Source organism: Bufo gargarizans, chromosome 4 (genome assembly GCF_014858855.1).
Source record: "Bufo gargarizans isolate SCDJY-AF-19 chromosome 4, ASM1485885v1, whole genome shotgun sequence".
Classification (NCBI taxonomy): Eukaryota; Metazoa; Chordata; class Amphibia; order Anura; family Bufonidae; genus Bufo; species Bufo gargarizans.
The window spans coordinates 532,125,397-532,145,009 of record NC_058083.1 but is presented as its reverse complement, the minus strand read 5'-3'; the positions used below and the strand labels follow the sequence as shown (position 1 = coordinate 532,145,009).

At 44.0% G+C, this 19,613-nt stretch overlaps 1 pseudogene; it reads left to right on the top strand.

Moving 5' to 3' along the window:
- Window positions 1–17,178, top strand: part of LOC122935560 — a 107,703-nt pseudogene extending 90,525 nt beyond the window's left edge.
- The last annotated feature ends 2,435 nt before the right edge of the window (window positions 17,179–19,613 follow it).

Sequence of the window (19,613 nt, the reverse complement as noted above, 5' to 3'; positions counted from 1 at the left end):
CAATATGAGGATGTCATCAATATAGTGGCCCCAGAAGGCTATCCTGGGTGTCCAGACACTCTCCTCGGTGAATACCACCGTATCCTCCCACCAGCCCAGGAACAAGTTAGCATAAGTGGGGGGCACAAGCGCTCCCCATAGCTGTGCCCCTGAGCTGGTGGAAGAATTTAGAATCAAACAAAAAATAATTGTGTCGTAGGACAAAATCCACGAGCTCCAGTACAAACTGATTGTGCGCCGTGTATTGTGTACACCTGCTCTTAAGGAAATAGTCTACAGACATTAAACCCAATTCATGGGGTATATTGCTGTATAATGCCTCTACATCTATAGATGCTAGTAGGGTACCCTCCTCTAAGTGTAAACCATCAATTTTTGTCAGAAGGTCAGACGTGTCTCTTATATAGGAAGGGAGTGATGTAACAAAGGACCTTAGAATGCGATCAATGTATACACCAACATTTTGTGTAAGAGAATTTATACCAGCCACTATGGTATAACCCTTATGGATTTTGGGTATGGTGTAGAATTTAGGGATTTGAGGATGTGGTTTCAGCATGAATCTCATCTCATCATTAGATAATAATTTTGCCTCCAAGGCCTCCAAGAGTAGGGTTTCCAACTCAACAGAGAAACTAGTTGTAGGGTCCGTTCTCAATGTATCATAGCCTTTCTTGTCATTAAGAATGGCACAGCACATGCGTTTATATTCGTGATGTTCCATTATAACTAAGTTACCTCCTTTATCGGAGGACTTTATTATAATGTCCTTGTCCCTTTCAATTTTAAGCATGGCTTCTATTTCTTCACGTCCCAGGTTAGATATGTGTATGTCTCTGCCTTGTATTTCTTCTAGTTTGTCTAGTTCCTGGGTAACAATATTTAAGAATAGAGCAATACTATTTGTTTCCATTGGTGGAGGGAGTCTTGTACTTTTTAATTTAAGATCTGTATGGGGGCCTTCTCCCGGCTTTCTTTCACCCTCCCTGAGGAGGTCCGCCATCGTCCTCGCCAAGGGCGCATCCTCCACACTGATACCCAGCCTCAAACTTTCTCCTTCGTCGTTATGTTTAAAATATTTTTTCCATTTTAATTTACGACAGAAAAGATTAATGTCTTTTATCCAAGAGAAGGTTTTGTATCTAGTGGTGGGTATGAAGGATGTCCCCCTGGCAAAGACGGATAGCTCTACCCCGGTGAGAGTTTTTTTTGGTTAGATTAATAATCTGGCAGCTGGTGCTGCTACCTATTTCACTTGTCTGGGGCGATCCCTTAGGTGATATGGGATTCCCCCCGGTTCTAAAAAATTTGAGGGCAAAACAGATGATCCAGAGGTTTCCCCATCTCCTATTCCTAGAGCCTTTGTCCTCTGTTTCCCCTAAATCTGGATCTGCCTCTGAAAGAAAAGTCAGCAGATCTATCAGTATCGGAGGTTTCTAATTCTGATAAAGATACTTCTGTTATATTAGATTTATTTTTATCCCCTACACGGTTGTAAGCACGTTTTTCTTTAAACTCTAGTTCTTTTTTGTATTGCTTGTGTTTTCTTTCTTTAATAGAGGTGTGATAATTTTCTATTGATGTTTGAAGATTACTCTCCTTCCGGGGGAAATCGGGGTCGTTTTTGAATTGTAAGTGTTTGTTCTATTACTTCATTTAATTTGGATGAAGTACGCTCTAGGGTCACCTTCTCCTCGGCCAGTAATAATCTAACTAAATTCAATGAGGTGCGGCTTAGTGTGAAAAATGAAGTCCCTCATTTGGGCTTTTTCAAAGTTGGTCGGTATGACCTTTAACAACTCGCAGAGGGACCTCCAGAATTCAGAAGTAAATGATATCCCTGTATCAGAAACTATGGGGGCATTTACCAAACTGGTGTAAAGTACAACTGGCCTAGTTGCCCATAGCAACCAACCAGATTCCACCTTTCATTTTCTAAAGCAGCTGTGTAAAAGGAAATGTGGAATCTGACTGGTTGCTATGGACAACTAAGACAGTTTTCCTTTACACTAAATTGATGAATGGGGGCGAATTGTACTTTACTGTGAGCTGCAATGTCACGTGATCCTGTGACGTCTGAAGGTCCTTACAGCTCACAGAGTGTAGATACTACCGATATTATATCCTAGTGACTTCAGGACCTTTGATGATGTCACAGTCAGGTGATCAGTCACATGAGGGGAGGAGTAAAGCAGTGGAGGTTTTTCACAGTTCTACACTTCCTGTCATGTGACCAGTGTGACGTCATCGCAGGTCCTGCAGCCCCAGGAGGTGAGATCTGCAGGTCAGTTATTGGTCTTGGTTCTGGGTTTATTAGAATGGAGCGGTTCTATAGGTGATATATAGCAGGTCCAGCCAGCAGGGGGCAGCACCGGCCATAGAGAGTCTCTGCTCACAGGAGGGGAGTTCTCCTCAGACATGTCTGCTCTCCCCCTGGAATATTAGGAGACCCCCAGACCCCTGTAAGAGGGGCTGTTCTCCTGTATTAGAGGGGTCTTCCATCACACAATGTTCTGTGATGTCACTAGGATATGGAGTCAGTGTGTGATCGGTGGGGACAACCTCTTCTAGATGAAGGGGCTGCAGCGCTGTGTCCTCTCCTCACTGTCCCTGCACAGCGGAGGCCGGAGCTCTAATGAGCAGGGACTGTGGAGGAGACTCAGCAGTAAAGCAGCTCTGCAGCCCCTTCATTCCCAGGATTAGTGGGGTCCTGATGGAGACGAGCCCCCACCTACCGCACACTGATGACGAGTCCTAGCGATAGAACCTCACGTTATGTGACAGGAATAGCCCTTTAATGCTGGTGATATTGGGGGTTCAGTGATGGCCGCAGGGATTGGGGTTTGCACTGTTGGGGGTAAATAATTGCACACACATGTGATAGTAACAAACCTGCAGCTGTGCGAGCAGCAGGACAAACCCCGGATCCATCACTGACCCCGGAGCAGAACACCAGCGATTAGATGATAACAATATGAAAGTGCGGTTCATTATTTGCTTCTAATTCTGAATTATTTTTCAGCAAATTGTGCTGCAGTATGGGATTAGGATTAGACTAGAAAAACTAGGCTTCACCCCTCACATGCATCACTGAACCCTGGCCACCCATGAACCTTTGCTGGTTCAACCGGTTATCTTTGTACTTTTGGTAGGTACTGACCACTACATACTAGGAACACCCCACAAGACCTGCCATGTTGAAGAATATTAGTTGCTCCTACAATTTCTTTGTGAGGATTATTGGCTGTATAGGAACCGTCAATAGCCAAGTCACCTGCATTGTTCTCTTTCATTGGTCCTTTATAATTCTAAATTTCTTCTTTACTTCATGTGAGATGCTCTTCTGTATGTGACTTTTCTCACAATCCTCCTTTCCCTCAGGTGACTCTCTTTATATTAAAGACAAAGGTCCTTTCCATCAAGGACCCACCAAGGATGGAGAAGGACAGAGACCACATGGCTGCGAGGATATTAGACCTCACCCTGGAGATCATCTCCTTGATAACTGGAGAGGTGAGAGTCTCACATGACATCACTCTTATCTCTAGTAATAAAACAGGGAAATGACTGGAAAGGTGAAGGATTCTTAGAATCTCTGTAGTGATCGGCGTCTCCCCATACACAGGATTACACAGTAGTGAAGAAGTCGTCTGGTGAGTGTGTGACACCCCGTGTGTCAGGAGGATGGAGCAGGGCCCAGAGCCCCATCACCGAGCCTCCACCTCATTCCCTGATACATGAGCAGAAGATCCTAGAACTTACCACCAGGATCACTGAGCTGCTGAGCGGAGAGGTGAGCGCTGCTGGGAATGCTGGGACATTATACAATAACGCCAAGGGAGGGGTCTGGTAATGACTGTATCCTTGTGTTGTCAGGTTCCTATAAGGTGTCAGGATGTCGCTGTCTATTTCTCCATGGAGGAGTCGGAGTATTTAGAAGGACACAAGGATCTGTACAAGGACGTCATGATGGAGAATCACCAGTCCCTCACATCACCGGGTAAGAGGAGACCTTCCATGACTGTAGAGGAGAGAACAGTTCTGAGAGTCAGATTCCCCATCATCTGATCATCACTAGAGATGAGCGAATCGAATCCCACAAAGTGGAATTTGATCCGAATTTCTGGATACATTTAATTTGCCTTGAAGCCAAATTTCCTTGTGCTTTGTGTTAGCGAATCGATTTAACCTGAAGTAGTGTAAAAAACAAAAAATGCATACTTACCTCCTCCATTTGCTTGCGACGGGCCGCCAGCCATCTTGATTGAAGATCTTGGCCGAAATCGCGTGCGTGGTGACACGCTGGCCGACATGATGATGTAATCTCGCGCCACATCTTCAAGCAGGCCCATCACACGCAAATAGAGGCAGTAAGTTTGATTTTAAAAAAAGTAGGTTAATTTCACACAGTTTTTACACTCAAAGGCCGCAATCGTGTATGAACGCGGAATCTGAGGGGTACAATGACGGGGGGCGGCGCTATCGCAGCTTCCTGTCAATGCACCTGCTACTTAGAAAAAAATGCTCTTCCTGATGAAGTAACTTGTCACAAAGGTTTTTTTTTTTATTTGGCGAAATTGAACTTTTTATAAATTCGCTCATCTCTGATCATCACATATAGACAATGTACTCAGTCACTGTGTGTATTTTCTACAGATGGATCCAGTCAGAGAAATCCACCAGAGAGATGTCCCAGTCCTCTGTATTCCCAGGACTGTCCAGGGGAGAAACCAAATGTCCCACTGGATCATCAGGTAGGTGAAGCAGAGGTTTCTACAAATCCTGTACAAACTGATGTCTGGGGCATAACTAGAAATGGCAGGTGGACATCGCCCCCAACCCCCACCAGTACACAGGTCGCCGTCTGTTGCCATCTCTCCAAACACAAATTTGTGCTTCAAAACAGCCCCGGCTCAATCTCCTCCTAAGTGTATGAAAGGGTCTTCCTGCCACATAAGCCTGCACCTGCTTCAGAGTCACGTCACTTGAGAATGTCATGTGACCCCGTGACATCAGAGGATCCTTAAGGTGCATGGGATTTATACAGTATATACAGTACACACACACTGTCACTTACAGACATTCTGGGTTACTTTGGGGCCATCGCTCTTTGCTGCTTCCGCAGCTGATTTTCTTTGCTTCCTCATATGCCGGAACCCCAGCAGCAGTGGAGTATACTGTAGGCTCCATTGCATCTTGTTGTTGGCTACAAATGGTTTCTGGTGTCATAAAAGATTGTATTAAATGTTCTCCTGTTTAGACATCCACTTGGCAGCTGAGATTCAATGTGGGTAAAAGTAAAGTCCTGCAGAGTAGATGTAAGTCATAGACTAAATGACAGCACAATGCCAGTCAGCTGCATCTACAGCAGATACTGTCCTGTATTAACAGTCAGTGACTGACTCATCAGGGACAGAATCTTCCTGCTTTTGCAAAACATTATTACCTTCTCATCTAGAATCAGGTCACCACAAAGGACGAGAGCAAGTGGATATAAGGTTCAGTTTCCAGAAGCAATGACAGGCTTTTTACCATACAATAATGTAAGAACTGGAGGTGATGAGCTCAGCGTCCTCTCCAGGATAGGATCAGGTCATTTCATGCAGAAAAATGTCACATTTCATATGTGTAAGATACTTGTCTGAATGTTGATCCTGTCTGATCACCACGTGAGGAGATCCTTCTTCTTCAGGGCAGAAAGGTTCATGTCTTCTAGGGGTGTTTGATCTTGGCCTGGATATACGATAAGCTAGCAGTGCAGTATAGTTTTCTGTTTTCTCATGTCTTTAATGTGGGATCTTTACTGCAGGAAAGTTCAGGTGGAACGACGAGTGAGCTCAAAAAACCCGGATCAGTGTCCGCGAATGGTAAGAACCTTTCATAAATCTCGTTTGACTGTAAATGTCTTTATTAATGGGAAATCTGATCGGAAGTTCAGAGAAACCTCCTCCTCCTGGATATAGTGCCCCAATATATTCATCATCTTCCTCGGCACCGGTACAATGTGACCCAATATGGACAGAAACAGTCACAAAAAGACTGGAGGGTAAATGCCGTTTCTGAGTAAGGCTGGGATCACGCGGGCATGTCCGGATGCGTCCCGGTGTATTGCGGCAAACCCGCACGATTAGGTACGCAATTGCAGTCATTTTTGACTGCGATTGCGTTCCGATGTTCAATTTTTATCGCGTGGGTGCAATGTGTTTTGCACGCGCGTGATAAAAAACCGACTGTGGTACGCAGACCCGAACTTCTTCACAGAAGTTCAGGTTTGGGTTCGGTGTTGTGTAGATGTTATTATTTTCCCTTATAACATGGTTATAAGGGTAAATAATATTCTGAATACAGAATGCTTAGTAGGTGGTCAATTGAGGGTTAATTCCCGGTTCCCCAGAGGCCTTCCTTTTTTTCGTAAACCCCAGTCCAATTTTAGGAGGCAGAGGGGTAGGCAGAGTGAGAGAGAGGGTCAATTGAGGGTTAGGTAGTTCCCGGTCTCTTCTTTACTTCATTAATGATGAACTACCGGCTAGGACCTGTGATGACGTCAGATCACATGCTCCAATCACATGGTCCATCACCACGGTGATGCCCATGATGTTTAATTTTTTAATTGTTTACTTTTTTATTCTTAGGGAAGCAGGTGATTTGAATAAAAAATTTCTTTATATTTTTTTTAACTTATTTTAAATCACCCAAAGTAACTATAACCAGCAATCATTAAATTGCCACTTGTATTCGGTGATGGATATTTATGCATATACAAGATGCAATATATTCCAATGCAATGCTGCCTCCTGCAGGCCAGCATTGGAATATACTAGTAATTGAGCTGGAAGCCTTGTGAAGGCTCGGGCCTATTACTAGTATGGGACTCCTTCCTTCATCTCAGCCAGGGGACGGTGGCCCAGTCCGGGAACTCGCGGCTCCCAGTTTTAGCTTTCCCAGATGCTGTGGTCAAATGTGACAATGGCATCTGAGAGCGCCAAAACCGGGAGCCGATCGCTATCTAATCATTATCTGTGTATTCGTCATATCTAACTCTGAACCGATGTCACCGATCAGTACCCTAGCCTGTTTCATATAATAGACCAGAATGCCATCACTTTCTTAAAGGGGTTATGCAGCAATATATATTATTGATCCTCAGAATAGGTCATTAATATCAGATTGGCGGGGGTCTGACACCCGGTGCCCCCGCTAATAAGCTGTTAGTAGAGGAGCGCTGCTTTTCTTCATTATACTGCCTGTCATCTTGAAAGTTTGGGCGGCGCAGTGTAATGACAGGTACTCTCTCCATTCACTTGCAGCTGCCTCCTCTTCAAACAGCTGATCAGTGGGGGTGCCGGCTGTCGTACCCCTGCCAATCTGATATTTATGACCTGAGGATAGATCGTTAATATATATTGCTGCACAGCCCCTTTATTGTTTCACTCACAGTCCTGGCTATATGGCTGGTGACAGGGCGCCTGCAGTACAACACCGCCAATGATATCAGACAGTAAGAGAAAATTATTTTCCATTTTTATTTGACAGCACCCATGCGACTAGGTCCTCCCTTCCAGGACAGGAAACCTGACGAGATACAAAGGTTCACACCCCCACCACACCTCAGTTCAGGTTTCCTGTCCTCCGCATAGGAGGTACCTAGGGAGCTCCTGCTTCTACCTTGGGTTCTCACCTCGGGGGGCTGGGGAAGGTCCGGGTCTACCTCACCGTGAAGGGACCTATCCCATGCTGCATCTCCTTGGGGAGCAGCTCCATGAAGCCGGGAGGATGATGATATGGAATCCAGCCAGAACTTATCGGATGATTTCTCCTCTTCAGAAGAGGATACAGCGGGGAGGGCTCTGTTCCCGGCTGAAGATACAGAACCTTTATTAAAAGCCATTAAGGCCACCATGGACGTGAAACAGCCTAAAACAATAGCTGATCAGTTTTTTTAGGGTCTGGGTCCTAAACATCATAGGGTTTTCCCCGTACATAAAAACATGGAAGCTCCTATTAGAAAGGAGTGGAAGAATCCTGACAGAAATTTTTTAAACCCAATAAAGTTAAACAAAGTATCCATTTGATGAATCGGCTTCTGACGTATGGGACACGGCCCCCACAGTGGACACTCCTGTAGCTAAGCCAAAAACCCAGCTCTTACATTCGAGGATCTAGGCTGCCTTGGAGATCCTTTGGATAAAAAAGCTGATGTTTATCTCAGACGATCATGGGAATCAGCATCAACCAGTCTTAGGCCGGCTATCGCCACCTCTTGGGTCTCTAGGTCTTTAAAATTATAGTTAGAACAGCTTGAATCTCATATTAAGGACAAGACCCCTACAGAAGAATTGCTTTCTTCCCTTACTACCTTTCTTAAGGCGGCAAATTTCCTAGCGGACACATCTACTGATGTGGTTTGGTTTTCTGCCAGATCGGCGGCCATGTCAAGCGTGGCTAGACGGGCTATCTGGCTGAAGTCATGGAAAGGGGATCAAGGCTCTAAGGCTAGGCTCTCTGCTATTCCCTGTAAAGGTTCTAGGTTATTTGGATCCTCATTAGATGACATCCTAGAAAAAGCTTCAGATAAGAAGAAGGCATTCCCGGTTCCCCAGAGGCCTTCCTTTTTTTCGTAAACCCCAGTCCAATTTTAGGAGGCAGAGGGGTAGGCAGAGTGACAGAAGAGAGAGAGTGAGATTTCCTAAAAGTTCTAGTGGTTTTTTGTTCAAGCCCCAAGAAAATAGATCCAAAGACAAACAACAATGACGCCAGAAGTCAGGTGGGGGAAGGTTATCTCAGTTTTCCAGCCTGGGGATCCATTTATCAAAACAAATTGATTCTAAGTGTTATAGAGAAGGGAGTTCGATTAGAATTCCTTTCCCGTCCTCTGGAATTTTTTACCCAGGCAGTCTGCCCCAAGAACCCCGAAAAGAGGCAAACTTTAGAATCGGAAGTATTTGCCCTTCTAGACAAAGGGGGTGGTTTGCCAGTTCCCAAGAGGGAGGTAGGGAAGGGTTTCTATTTCCCTTTGTTTCTAGTGAAAAACAAACAAACGGGACATTCAGAGTAATATTGAATCTGAGAATGCTAAACAAATCCCTAACTTACAAAAAATTCTTACTCTTTTAGAACAGCAGTTTGGGTAGAAGGGAAGTTTCTACACCTCCAATACAGGGCGCTTCCCATTGGCATATCTGAAGCTCCATGAGTCTTTACCAAGGTGGTAGCAGAGATAGTCTTACGAATGCTGCTATCAGGAATAACTTTGGTACACTATTTGGATGATTTTTTTTTAACTCTCTCTGTCAAAAGAAGGGTTAGAAAAATATATACATTTCCTTTGCTCCACTTCGAAAGACTTAAGCTGGAAGATAAATTGGAAGAAATCAATCCTGGTTCCCTCTCAAGTTTGTGTGTTTTTGGAAATTCAGTTGGACTCCCATCAGCAAAGAAATTTTCTTCCCCTTCAAAGGAGGGAATCAATCAGGGAGCAGGCGATCCTCCATTCCAGCAGTTGCATATGCACAGATCCACTCCAGAGAGCTACAAGCAGACATTCTGAGATCCAGGGACGGCTCCCCTTATTCCTTGAACCAAAAATTTCACCTATCCTCGAGAGCCATGCATTCCCTGTTATGGTGGGCAATCTTGAAAAATCTGTCCGCAGGGGTTCCATGGTCATTCAGGGATCAGACTGTAATTCCTACAGATGCCAGCCCCTGGGGTTGGGGTGCTCACTCTCAGAACAGGTACTGGCAGGGGAGGTGGGATCTGGATTCAAGGAAGGTGTCCTCCAACTTCAAGGAATTAAAGGCTGTAAAGATGGCTCTGGAACTAGCTATTCCAGACATAAGGGGCAAAAAGATATATATATTTTTTTTATTCCGGCAATTCGACAACAGTGGCCTATATAAACGGGGTTTGGAGCACATTCAACTAGAGCAGTTGCGGCCTCTTGAGCAGAGAAGGCGGACGCTTCTTTAGCCCAGATTTGCAGAGCGGCCACCTGGAGCTCTCCCCATACCAATTTTAGACACTACAGACTGCATCTTGACTCGGATGCAGCCTTTGGGAGGAAAGTACTACAAGCTGTAGTCCCCCCTAAGGTTTGGGCTTATAGTTTATTCTCGCATGGGTGCTGTCATGGGTAAGGAAAAAAACCAAAAATTACTTTTACCGTTAATTGTTTTTTTTTTAAACCCATGACAAACCCCCAAATTTTCAGATATAGTGTTATATACATAAGATGTAGTAGAAGGGATATAATTTACCAAATTAGTTATCTTCTCTTCTGCATTGTCTCTTTTTCTGGTTTCAAGCCTTTTCTTTGGTGGTTGGCATGCCTCCAGAGGTCGGGATATTAGAATCACTGAAGTGTGGTGGGGATGTGAACCTTTTTGTATTGTTGGGTTTCCTGTCCTGTATGGGAGGATGTAGTCGCATGGGTGCTGTCATGGGTTTCAAGAAAAACAATTACCGGTAAGAGTAATTTTAGTTTTTTTCCTTACCCATGACAGCAACCATGCGAGAATAAACTATAAGGGCCCAAACCTTAGGGGGGACTACAGCTTGTAGTACTTTCCTCCCAAAGGCTGCATCTGAGTCAAGATGCAGTCTGTAGTGTCTAAAAAAGGTATGGGGAGAGCTCCAGGTGGCCGCTCTGCAAAGTAATATTTTTAATTTTTTTTTTTAAACTGTGTTGTAAGAGTATTTTACATACATAATGAAGTACTGATTGGTTCTGTCCCCTTTAAATATTATATCACCTTTTTGTAATGATATTCCGTGTAATGTGGTGAGTCAGGGATCGTTAGATAACATGCACGTATCCCCCATTGTACTGAGAAGGCTGCATTCCTGAGTGATTATCTCTGCCCTGCGTGCCCCACACTGGACGTCCTTAGGAGGAGAGGCTGAAAGGGATAAACCTTGTGAATGACAGTTAATGGGAACTCCATTGAACATCATCCAGGTAGAATGTTGTAGATCTGTCTCTGTTTCTTATCACCATGGGGTGTCGGCCATGTGCGACTACATGGCGACCGGAGTTCCCCCATATTGTATAGTGTTGCAGGCCAGTGATTATTTACTTTTAGTACTCTGTACATGATTTGTCTGTTTTATATTTTTTATCACATTTAGTAAATATATTTATTCCCTTAGTATGCGTAAGCTTATTTATTCTCAAGTCTTTTGAATTCACATTAAAACAAAGACCAAACTTGAAGTTTCTATATGTGTTTCGCCATCCAACCGTCATGATCAGGGTTCAGGAGCTTAAAGGGTTTTTCCAGGATTTTAATATTGATGACCTATCCTCAGGTTAGATCATCAATATCACCTGGCACCCCCGCCGATCAGTTGACTCTGTGCGAGTGCTGCCTTCCCTTCTACCTTCTTACTGTCGACATCGCAGCAGTGAGCAGTGTAATTACAAGAAGCCATCCTATTCACTTCTATGGGACGGCTCCTTCCTATTCAAGTGTATTCGAGCAATCATACTGAACTGCAGAATGAAGCAAACATACTTTTAATGCCACATGGTAAACATTGTAAAATTTAAAATGCAAAAATCAGTGGTGGAATTGCTGTTGTTTTCTCACATTCCCACCCAAAAAGAATTAACAAAAATAAATCATTAAGTTGTATTTGCCCTAATATTGCCATTTTAGAAAATATAGAATGCAGCAATGGAACAACGGGAAAAAAAAATGCTTTGCCGTAAAGGCCCAAAAAAGGCCAGTAGTGAAGGGGTTAAGGGGAATATAAGGGCTGAGAATGGAAAATGGAAAGGTGTAAGAAAAATAAGAAAGAAGAAAGTAGCCACAATAAGTAAAGCACAAATAGGGCACAACAGCGATGAAAACAAAAGGAGGAGAAGATGTATCAGAGCTTGTTGAAAGGAAAATGGAGTTGCTGCCCATGACAACCAATCAAATCACGTATTTAATTTTCCAATGGTTGTCCTATTATAGTTGGAATCTGAATGGTGGCCACCCGCTCTAGTGTTGATAATTTTACTCAAAGCTCATTAAGCACTCGGGTGAGATATGGTTTAGTAAAGCACATAATAGGGTCATACATTAAGCGTATACACAGGTGGTGTGCACATGTTCATGCTGAATTTCCTTCCACACATGATATCTATTATATACATTTTTGGTGGTATCTGTTAAATTTCTGGAACTTTTGTTATCTGTTGACATTGCGATGTATTGGACTGTATAGTCTGGATAGAAACACCTGCCACCATCTCTAAAAGGGATTATATTATTGGACAACAACTAAAAACTCAAGATGAGATTAAATGGGCCGATGGATGGGCTGATTGTCAGGAAGGAAGGTTTCTTCTGGACAGCTGGCTGCTCGCTCAGTGAAGGAGAACACTGCATTTTCAAGCAGCGATCTCCTTCACAGTATGGGGACAAGGGATCGCTATAGTGATCCTTCGTCCCCATAAAGAATCATTGTACAATGAATATGCTGCCCAGAAACTATGATTGGTGGTTCCTGCACGAACAACAGGATCCCCCGATGAACAAGCGTTTTGCTCGTTCATCGGTTGATCAGCGGCACATTTAGATGCACAGATTATCGAGAACGATTGTTCGCAAGTATTGTTGTTACCGATAATCTAGACTATTATTGGTTTGTCTAAACCCACCTTTACTGAAACTGTACCCTATACTGTTATCTCACATGTCTTTTTTATTTTATGTTTTCTAGCTTACTATTGTTTCAAAAGAGCTTGATTGAGTAAAAAAAAAATATATAATTATGTTTTAATTTTCCAGGTGAAAATGGGATGAGTGTATACCATAAGCATCTTCATTTATCTTCCTATAATAAAGCAAAAGATAACAATACCACACAAGATGATTCAATAACTCCTGATGTACCCTCAGTCCTTCACAGTGGACATCTAACCACCGATACCGCTGGTCACAAGAAACCTTCATCGAATCAATCATTGACTGGCAAAACAAGAACCAAACAGAAGCGTGGAAAAATATTTTCACATGGGAAAACTTTTAAGAAGAAATCTAATCTTTCTTTACATGACAGAAATTGCAGAGATAAAAGGTCCTTTTCATGCTCTGAATGTGGAAAATCTTTTACCAGGGAATTTATTCTAGTTGCACATCAGAGATGTCACACAGGGGAGAAGCCATATTCATGTTCAGAATGTGGGAAATGTTTTATGTGGAAATACTCTCAAAAGAGACATCAGAGAACTCACACAGGGGAGAAGCCATTTATGTGTCCTGAATGTGGGAAATATTTTCGTGGGAAATCATTGCTTATAGAACATCATCTAAGAATTCACACAGGGGAGAAGCCATTTTCATGTTCAGAATGTGGGAGATGTTTTAGTAAGAAATTGTCTCTTGATAGACATCAGAAAACTCACACAAGAGCGAAGTCATTTTCATGTTCAGAATGTCAGAAATGTTTTAGTCGGACATCTGGTCTTGTGAAACATTTAAGAATTCATACAGGGGAGAAGCCATTTTCATGTCCTGAATGTGGGAAATGTTTTAATCAGAAATCAAATCTTGTGAGCCATCTAAGAATCCACTTAGGGGAGAAGCCATTTTCATGTTCAGAATGTGGAAAATGTTTTACCCGTCAATCAAGTTTTATCCGACATCAGAGAACTCACACAGGGGAGAAGCCATTTTCATGTATTGAATGTGGAAAGTGTTATAGTCATAAATCAAGTCTTGTTACACATCAGAGAACTCACACAGGGGAGAAGCCATTTTCATGTATTGAATGTGGAAAGTGTTTTAGTCATAAATCAAGTCTTGTTACACATCAGAGAACTCACACAGGGGAGAAGCCATTTATGTGTCCTGAATGTGGAAAGTGTTTTCGTGTGAAATCAATGCTTGTAGAACATCAAAGAATTCACACAGGGGAGAAGCCATTTTGATGCTCAGAATGTGGGAAATGTTTTAGTGAGAAATCATATCTTGTAAGACATCTAAGAATCCACGTAGGACAGAAGACATTTTCATGTTTAGAATGTGGGAAATGTTTTACCCGTCAATCAAGTTTTACTCGTCATCAGAAAGCTCACACAGGGGAGAAACCTGAACTATCTTCAGGATAGGTCATCAATATAAGATTGGTGGGCTTCGACACTTTAGACCCCCACCAATCGGCTGTTCGAGGAGGTCTCCTTGCAGCTTACAAAGCACAATGCTTTCCATTGGATAGTGGATGTACTTGGTATTACTGTTAAACAAAACAAGCAATGCAACAGCTCACTGCAAACCAAATAAAGTACAAAATTGCATCATAATATCAAATGCTGAACTAATAAGTTAGAGATACTTGGCAAATCGTTTTGTACAAAATTATTTGAGCCCGTCTGCCGAACGTCAAGGCAATCTCTATTTAGACGGGTTCCTAACACTAAATATACCTGTTATGTGCCATAGAGGCTATCACATAATTCAGAAAGTGCAGGTTCCACTTACATGCTGGATCCGCCTGAATTTCTGTCATTTTCGGTGCCAAAATGGCCTCCATTATATCCAGGGAAAGCAGTTACCAGCATGCACGCCGGGCCCACTCCACACCACCCCTGGCGCCACATGGTCACCAAGGACTACAATGAGAGTCCACACACTATCTCTCTCCTGGTGCCAGATAGCTTCAGTGAGTGAGGGGGAGCGGGCCAGGCTATATACTAACACTAATTAAAATCAACCTGTGGGACAAACGAGCTGGTCAGGAGTGCACGACGGAGGAGGCAGCCACACCTCCAGCACAAACTGCAGAGAAAAAGGGGGTCAGTCAGCACATCCCAAAGCGCAGGGGCACGTTGCTATGGCTGAAAACAAGACTGTTAAACAAAACAAGCTTGGTATTACAGTTCAGTCCCATTCACTTGAATATGACTGAGCTGCTTCTAGGTCTAGAAAGCAACCATGAGGCGTACCAAAGCTGATCGTCAGGGGTCCCTGGTGTTTTCAGTTGCTGCTAAAGGTGGTGTCATCGTGGCCATAACAGGTGACTGTCACATCACAACCACTTATACTGGAAGTGATTTGTTAATGGCTACTTGAATTACAAATATGATCTATAGAGCTGAAGATGTGGAGAACCCTACAATCAGAATGTTAATTTTCAAACAAATGGTTCAAGAGTGTTTAGTCTGAGAAAAAGAAATAAGAAAATTTAAAGGGGGAAAGTACTACTATATTAAAGATCATTTTTCATCTCTGATCTCTTATTAAATATCTTAAGGAGAGGATTATGGAACATTTAAAATCCCATGGATTGAAAGATGAAAAACAGCATGGGTTTACTTCAGGGAGATCATGTCAAACTAATCTTATAGATTTATTGAATGGGTGACTAAAATAATAGATGGAGGAGGTGCAGTAGACATCGCTTATCTAGACTTTAGTAAGGCTTTTGATACTGTCCCACACAGAAGGCTTATCAATAAAGTGCAGTCTTTGGGCTTGGACTCCCATGTTATTGAATGGATTAGGCAGTGGCTGAGGGACAGGCAACAGAGGGTTGTAGTCAATGGAGTATATTCAGACCATGGTCTTGTTACCAGTGGGGTAGCTCGGGAATCTGTTCTGGGACCCATATTGTTTAATATCTTTATCAGCGAAATTGCATAAGGCCTCGATGGTAAGGTGTGTCTTTTTGCTGATTACACAAAGATATGTAACAGGGTTGATGTCCCTGGAGGGATACACCAAATGGAAAAGGATTTAGGAAAACTAGAGGAATGGTCAAAAATCTGGCAACTAAAATGTAATGTTGGTAAGTGCAAGATAATGCACCTGGGGCGTAAAAACCCAAGAGCAGAATATAAAATCGGTGAAACAGTCCTAACCTCAGTATCTGAGGAAAGGGATTTAGGGATCATTATTTCAGAAGACTTAAAGAGTACCTTTCACCAGAATAAAACTTCTAAAGTAACTATACAGGCATGTAGAGCGGCGCCCAGGGACCCCCCTGCACTTACTGTTATACCTGGGCGCCGCTCCATTCTCCCGTTATTGCCTCCGGTATCTTTACAGTTAGGCTCCACCCAGGGGAACCTGCCGTCGGCTCATTCTCCCATGCTGTACCGCTGGCCAATCACAGCGCTCAGCTTATAGCCTGAGAGAGAAAAAAGCCTCTCGGGCTATGAGCTGAGCGCTGTGATTGGCCAGCACTGCAGCATGGGAGAAGGAGGTGCCGGCAGGTTCCCCTGGGTGGAGCCTAACTGTGAAGATACCGGAGGCAATAACGGGAGAACGGAGCGGCGCCCAGGTATAACAGTAAGTGCAGGGGGGTCCCTGGGCGCCGCTCTACATGCCTGTATAGTTACTTTAGAAGTTTTATTCTGGTGAAAGGTCCTCTTTAAAGGTAGGCAGACAATGTCACAGAGCAGCAGGAGATGCTAGCAGAATGCTTGGGTGTATAGGGAGAGGAATTACCAGTAGAAAGAGGTAGGCGCTCATGCCGCTCTACAGAGCACTAGTGAGACCTCATTTGGAGTATTGTGCTCAGTACTGGAGACCATATCTCCAGAAGGATATTGATACTTTGGAGAGAGTTCAGAGAAGAGCTACTAAACTGGTACATGGATTGCAGGATAAAACTTACCAGGAAAGATTAAAGGACCTTAACATGTATAGCTTGGAAGAAAGACGAGACAGAGGGGATATGATAGAAACTTTTAAAGGGAGTCTGTCATCAACATTTCACCTTCGTAACCCTTCCCATAGCTTTCTAGCATCCTTACAGTTAATAAAAACGTTACCTTTATGATCAATCGTGGACTTATAAAACCTGCAAAAAACATCTTTGTAGCATATGCAAATGAGGGCTCGCAAGTGCCCAGGGGCGGCGTTACCCTCGTAGGTGCCCTGCTAGCTCAGCCTTTTCTTCGCTTCCCCCCGCCCCTTCCTTCCCTCCGCCCGCCCATCCTTTTCCTCTGACTGCCTATCTACTAACTTCTTGTTTCGCCGAGATCCCACGCCTGTGCACTCAGTCCGTCGGCCGGCGCATGCGCACTGCGATGCCCATTTAAATTTTTACATTCTGTCTCTTAATGTTACAAAATTGAATCCCTCATCTCCAGTTCACAGAACAGATTATATGAAGGAAACTATGTTGGTGTCCATGATGAAGGTTCCTTCTTTGTGGATGAAGGTACTCACAATGTTGACTTGAGTTTCCCTCTGTAATGATCATCCTGTTTCCTTCCTATGGGATAATCATTTCATAAGATATTAAGAGCGATCATTCCATATTGTTCTATTATATTTCTAGTTATTAAATGTAATGTATATTTTGTTGTCAGGTTTCTTAAAGAAAAAAATAAATAAAAATTCCATATAACTGTGATGAAATTGTAGTAGTAATTGTGTGAATTTGGGATCAATATCTATTTTTGAGACTAATATCCAATCAATAATTTTTGTGTTATTTGCAGATTTTTGGGAGTTTTCTATCCTATAGGGTCAGAACAACAGGGTCAGCCACCGATAAGTGGGGTCGATCCTTTAGGGGGTGATTCTCCCGCATTTAGGCAGAATAGCTGGCTAGGGACGTATATCTCCCAGCAACCATGCTCTCTCTGCCTAAGGGGAGCTAGTGATTTTTAATACGATTTTTCTTCAGTATATCTGCTGTGAAGAGCTCCTCCTGGAACCCTGGTGGACCCCTCTACAAAATTTGTTTATTCGTTGCGGCCGGATACATCTCCTTTACTTTCATCAAACCGTGAGTGGTGACTATATAGTCCAAAAGTGTAATTTGAAAATATATACACTCAAGGTCTGCTAATAATACATAAATTTATCGTTTACATGTAGTTATCTAAATTGTTATCTAAATTCTCGTTGTGGGACTTATTTTAAATATATATCGATATAAAAGTTAAGTTTCAGTAGGACAATTATTCAGTGATATATAGTAATTGTGTGAAACATCAAATTTAGTAGAAAACTGACCAGCCAGATATGTCCATAGAAGGAAAAGTCCATAGAGATGCTAAGGACCTGCAGTTTTACATCAAGACACGGAGGCTCATATTGCTATCTCCTTCTTTACTTTCCACCAATAGCAGCAAAGAAGAAATTTACATAATCATAACAACAAAGGATCCACCCCTCTCAGATCCTATAATAAGCAGTGTCCTCTTAGTCACTTCCTCTTTCTTTGCTGCTCCACCAAAGATAAGTAACATCTATGCTTTGTCTGTTGCTGTGATTGAGGGGTTAATCTCTGGGCTTTCGTTTGCCCAGGACACCATGTTTGTGGCTTTTGTTGTTTGGGTTTTTTGTCTCCCCTGGCCCTTGTTTTTTGTCATTGGGGCCTGTGGATTATTTATGCTCCGCTGAACCCCCGTTTTTTCCCTGCGTTGGGGGGTCTCCCCCCCCCCTTTTTCTTCCCCTCTTTTAGTTCGCCCTGCGTTCGTGCCGGTTTTTTTCTTCCGGTTGCGGGTGACGTCCGGCGACTCACCCTTGTCTCTGGCCTGCTTGCTGCGGCCTGGTCCTGCGTCCGGTGGTGCTCCCTCCCCCTTACCTCTCCCCCTGCGTTCCACAGTATCGCGTCGCTCCGGCGCTGGTCTCTGCTTGCTTCCCGCGGCCGCGAGATCTCGGCGGCCATTTTGGGTTTCCGCCCGCGCATGCGCTCGCGGGATTTCGGATCGGCATCTACACCGGACGGCGGCGTTTCTCTCCCTGCGGCTTCTGGGGTGATTAACCCCTCTTTAGGTAGTTTTAGGTTCAGGGAAGCTCTCCTTTGCCCTTATTAGGCTCCCCCTAGGATCATAGTTTGCTTAGTGTGATCGGCATTTATATCAAAATATGTCTTCTGACCGATCCCCATCCGGGCCTACCCCACCCCCATTTGGGGACCCCGGTAGGGCTGATGTGAACTTACAGGCCATTGAATTGCAGTGCTCTGTGTCTAGCGCGATCATTGAGGCCATGGGATCCATGTCATCCATGATATCCCAAACAATATCCCAGGCCTTATCTGCCCATGCTCCTGGCCCCTCTAGTCTGTCGCCTATAACCCATCCGCAGCCTGCCGCTGGTGATACTCCTACTGTACAGGAGAAACGGACCGGTGTGATCTCAGCCACCATTGATAGCGCGCATAGATCGCGCAAAAGATCCTTGCCGCGCCAGGCAGAAAGGGTGCGTACATGGAAAAGTGCTAGAGCACAAAACAGTGATATAGAATCAGAGTTGGATTCTGAGGCGGAGGCTAACGCGGAGTTGAGCGGCCGTTCTGAGGAGGAAATGGATTATGACATCCCTGGCACTGCTGACCCTGTGCCTTCCACCTCTGGGTCTGTGGGTCCTGCCACCACCGCCCCTAGTGCGGCACCTTCCCTGGTGGATCCCTCTGGCAACCCCTTATTTGACCCTGATGCCCTTCACCACCCTAGGTCATCAGAATGGCTGCCAACGGCTCACGTGAGCACCTATCTGGAGCACTGGGTGCGCCGTCCTCTCAGTAAAGAGGCGCGCAGTAAGCTTCGGTCCGAATGTCCCAGACCGTTAGTGCCAAGCAAGGTCTGTGAGACGCCTTCGGTGGATCCGAAGATGACCCAGTTCCTGGCCAAAACTGGCTGGAATCCCCGTAAGGGGTTA